Raw genomic sequence first — 5,262 nt, forward strand, 5'->3', positions numbered from 1 at the left:
ATGATGAGGAGATTAATTTTAGTGGCTGGCGTGTCATCAGGGTTATCTCGGCTTGGGCTCAAGACTCAAGATTTGTAACAGAAAGCCTGTGTTATAAATTAGAGATGATGGGTTTTAAAAGAGATTTTAAAGACATTCAGGAGGCATATAATGAAAGATGCTAATAAACCGCAAAGGGCCACAGGTCGGACTCGAACCCTGGACCACTGTAGCAAGGACCCAGCTTTGGTACATGTGGCACCAGCTTCACCAGGCGAGCTATCCAGGCGCTTCTGCTTTATTGATTATGACCTATCTTTTATAATTAATTGTAAATCACTGGTATACAGCCACACTCCACAATGAACTACTGTATGACATGGGAGAGGGTAAAATAAACTTAGTAATTAGTTACTGAAGTTCTTTTTTTCTACATATAAAACGTTCAAGCTCACATAATGCATAACGGTGGACCACAGTTCACTCCTCTCAATGTCCATTTGAGTATTTTACACATCATTTTTACATGTTGCATACTTACTGAACCCAGAAAATTTTATTTTTATCATCAAAATATTTATTTTAACCGTAGCTTCCATATTACTACTTAATGTAAGATAAGTTAAAATGTTGTGTGTAACATTCAGTAGGATCTATTGACAATAATGGAAAATAATATTCATAGCAATGTTTTTATATGTGTATAATTAGTTGAAAATAAGAATTGTACAACACAACGCAACACTGGAATTGCACAAAAAAGCAACTAGTACAAAAGTCAACAATAAAATTAGGTTAGATAATGATATCACATTTGTATAATGACCTCCTGGACAGGGGAGAGGAGGCGTCCTTTTTCCTTATGGCACAGCTATGAAATCATTATAATGTAATAACCCTTTAACACATTCACATTCATACCGCATATTTCCATATCTCTCTGAGCAAAGGTCTTATTATAACACTATAGTAACCAGGAAGTGGTAACTTAACCCTGCCACATAGAAGTCATATAATCTTTCACCTACTCTTTGAAAAGCAGCACACATAGAGCCTCTGTGCTCCTACACGGAACGACATTTAACTTCTCACATCTGCATGTGCGGACCTGAACTACATTAAACAGGCTGTGAAATTGTACTTATAAAATATTTACCAACAGCACAGTTCTCTCTATCCAATGTACAGACTGAATTAAGGCAAACCCAGTCTTGATGTATAATTTACAATGTGGGTTAGCAGGTGAAACTTACTGTATAAGGAGGAGTGGGAAGGGAGATTTTGGAGATAACCTTGAGAAGGTGGCCATTAGTTCTGTGATTGACATGCGAGATTTGGGTCTGCACCACCACAGCATTTTTCTCGTTCAGGGTGCTGCATAGTGGGAAAGGTCGGGGAAGGGGTACACGAGATTCCACCTCGTACACATCCTGGTCCTCCCCTTCCATCCACGTCTTGCTCTGCATGCTCGCGTTCCAGTAAGAGCGGTAGGAATCCATGGTAAGGGATGGATGGATGAAGGGAGAACTTCCAACCTCAGTTCGTTATGTCGCAGCTGCTTTTCTGGAGTCATCAAAAGAGGTGTCCATGAGCTATGATCCGTCAGGCTGAGCTGTGCAACCGCAAATGAGAATAAAGTCCAGTGGGGAATAAAGTAGTGAGCAGCGTTGTGGGTAGCTCCAAGCAACAGTTTCTATGTGTTTGCCTCACACACAAGAAGAGTAAACAACATTCGGAGAGGTTGACATTCACGTCATCTCTATCACATTCTGCCTGGTGGAGGTAGAACAAGCTCCAGGTAAATGTTCAGAGAAAATCATCTGGCAACTGTGAGAATTTCTACGGTCCGATTAAAAAAGTGTCATCCTCGGCAGCAGGTGGAAGTCGCATCTTGGTCCGCATTCCTGACCATAACCGCAGGAGGTGGTTAAACACATAGGCAAGCATTTCTTCTCTTCTCGTCCTCTTTGAAGATCTCCAGCCCGCTCTCTCTTCTCTCTGACCTTCTTTCTTCACATTAAAACCATATCATGCCGCTCGGTGAAGCTCACACCCCCACGTCTGCTCCAGCTTGCTCTCCTCTCTCGCTGCTCTCTCTCTCTCTCTCTCTCTCTCTCTGGAGATTCATTAACAATACTATGCGGCCGTAGCAACCCCGACCTGCGGGGGAAGCCTCCCAGGGGCCCCTTTTAATTGTTGAGTCTGAGCGGCAGCCAGCAGAGGTTGAAATGACAGCGTTAGGATCTCAAGTCTTCCACTCTTTCCTTTTGACTTCCTTCTGGGATTGCTGTCATTCCCTCTCCACGCATGCTCCCGTGCCCATAGCACAATATTGCTCACTGTAGCCAGATCTCTCTCTCCTGTCAGACGAGGTTTACTAACCCTAGGCAGACTACTGTTACTATGTTACACTCACTCTGCCTCTATTTACTTATCTATCTCAAAAAAATTTAATAAAAACATTAAATCCCAGACTTCCAGGGCAGTTTCCAACACTCAAGACGAGAGGATTTTTCTTCCACTTCCTACATTGATCGCACACAGCAGGATACTGTTCAGAAAATGTGGGAGGGAAGCAGGTGTGGCTTCAGTCTTTACAGCCAGTGGGCCAGGTAGATTTGCAAATAGATCGCACACACAAATAACTCTTAGACAGCCATGCCCTTCCCACAAAAAGTTGTCAAACTGGATTCCCGTCCTACGTAGCCACAGAAAAAGAGCAATTAAGGCGTTGTGACACGCGGCCTCTTGGTCCCACCGACTGTCTCTGTTTGGCATGTCAACCGTCATACTGCCTGCACATGAACAATATCCACGACTCACCGGCAGATAATGGTGGTGAGCAATGAGTGAGCAAACAGCTTCCACAGGCAAATTATTTACAGCAGTAGTTTAACAAAGACACTTAACATTCCTGACCGGCTTGTTACATCAATCTTTGTTCACGACGCTGCTTCACAGGCAAGACATGATGATCCAGCACCGATCGCAGACAAGACTAATGTGTTTCAGATCAATAGCAGCAGGAAAATCATTGAAGAAACCATTAGAGGCTTTGTTGATTACAAGTTTACTGTGCTGTTAATTGTTGTTAATTGTGTGTACTTGGAGGAGAATTAAACTGTGTAACGTGGAAAATGCTGGAAACTGCAACTGGGGTTGAAGCGGTATAACAATACCATGGTATACCGTGTACATTTGTCTACCTACGGTATTGAATTCTACCGTATTACTGTAGTATTATAAAAAAAAATAGACTAAGCCGTTGTTCAACCAAAAACACCCTTCTTTTTTCATTACTTTAATTGTAATTGTAACTGATAACTAATTATTATTGTGTAATAATGTGAAACTGTTATTTTCTGAGTACTGTCAAAATCACATCCTGTTGCAATCCTAGCTACAAGTAACCATTTTAATTTTTGAATATTTTCTAGGCCAAACTATCAATAGTTTGATCTATAAAATGTTAGAATATAGTGAAAATCACAAATTCACCAGAACTATGTTGACATATGTACTGCTTGTTTTGTTTGACATCCCAAACCTACAAAGAGTATTAAATACATCAACGATCGTAAAACCTGTTAATTTCCCCTGGTATTTTTGCTTTAAAAATGTGTTAAACACTTTATTATTATCAAAAGCTTTTCTTTACTATCATAGCAACCCTCTGTTAGTGGGGCAAATCACAATTCCTTGAGTTTGTGACACTGTGGTATTAAAAATGAACATAGTGAATACGTAGTATATGTAATAACACATGTGGAAAAACCACCAAGACGATGCCAGAGAAAATGATGGAGGGTGTATTGTAATCAAAATGTGGCGAATACATTACAGCATTTTAAAAAACCCAAAGATGTAAATGATTCAATAGATAACACTCAACCAACATGCACTCTGTGGTGGAGATGGATGCTGGACTGAAGTTTCTTTAAAGCTATTTTTAGACCGCCAAGATAAAACCCATCTCAGCGTGAGTAAAGCATGAATTTCAGCCAACGGGAAGATGTGCAGTCAGTTACAGTAACACATTCAATGGCCTAGTTAAACTGGCCTCGTCTCTCTGGGCTGACACTGCACACAGCGGGGGCACTACATGGACGGCCTGAGGGTGGGGGGGGGGGAATCTGAACCGGGTCATGTCCGCATTTCACCCGACGTGCCCGAAAGGAGGCGGGACACAGCTATAATCATAAATCTCATCGTAAATTTTGTAAGGCTCCAATTGCAAACAACCAACTTCAAAATTGATTCAACACGCGCTGACAATGTGTAGCAATCGCATATTACGTCCGTAAACACGGCCGTGCTGCGTGTGACACCACGTCTTCTTTGCGCATGGGGTCACTTCAGGGCATAGACTGTTCACAACTGGAGTCTAATGACGGACGGAAATTTTAAATTACAAATGTGAGCAACGCAAGACCCGCAGAAAAAACCAAGGGAAAATCAACAAGCAATAAAAATACACATAATTACAAAAGAAACATAACAAAATGCCAGTGGTCCGAACGTAGGCCTGTAAGAAAAACATGCTTGGTATAACAATGTTTGTTACGCCACTCATACGTGCAGTTTGAGCTTTGGTAAACAACTTGTTGAGGTGTCTACATTACCTAGAGAGCAAGACATGTCTTGTTGCAATTTTTTTATCGTTGGTTTCCGGAGTTAACAAGTGCGCGAAGAGAGAGTTGGATTTTGTTAGAGAGAGGAAGGTATTGGTGTCCCGAAGAAAAGAGGCCCAAGGATAAGCATGAAGAAGCGGTCTGGCCTTGTTGGCACAGGGGGACATGTAGGATATGCTCATAAGTACATCAATGACCAGATAAACAACAAAGAAAAAACGGAGGTCGCGGCGATCACAACCCATTTTGAGAGATAAAGTGGCTTTGTCGGATGGATCGATGACATTTGGGAACACCCCCCTCACCCTACCCACAAATTTTTCAAAAAACCACTTTTTCCGGGAATCGGTTTAGGGGGGGGGTCTGTGTCTGAAAAACACTTCTGTCCAAAAAGTGACCATTTCGGCATTCACACCCACTTTCGCCCTGTGAATTGGTCCAGTTGCCGGAGAGATGAGAAAAGAAGCTAACAGTTTTAATTGCTCTTTTCCGTTCATCATTTACTTTTTACAGCTACTTCTGTCATTTTTGTTTTACGGAACAGTATATTAGAAGTAAATGCCTTCCAGTAGAAGATGAAAAGAATTTGAAGAAAAATGGTATCACGTTATCCCCATATTTGTGCAATATAAGCCTAACCCCCCCCCCCCCC

General features: G+C 41.7%; 1 protein-coding gene across 1 annotated transcript in view; it reads right to left on the reverse strand.

Moving 5' to 3' along the window:
• Positions 1-5,262, reverse strand: part of akap9 (A kinase (PRKA) anchor protein 9) — a 70,115-nt gene that overhangs the window by 24,826 nt on the left and 40,027 nt on the right.

This window comes from Morone saxatilis, unplaced genomic scaffold (assembly GCF_004916995.1).
Source record: "Morone saxatilis isolate NCDOM2014 unplaced genomic scaffold, NCSU_SB_2.0 Contig9, whole genome shotgun sequence".
Taxonomy (NCBI): domain Eukaryota; kingdom Metazoa; phylum Chordata; class Actinopteri; family Moronidae; genus Morone; species Morone saxatilis.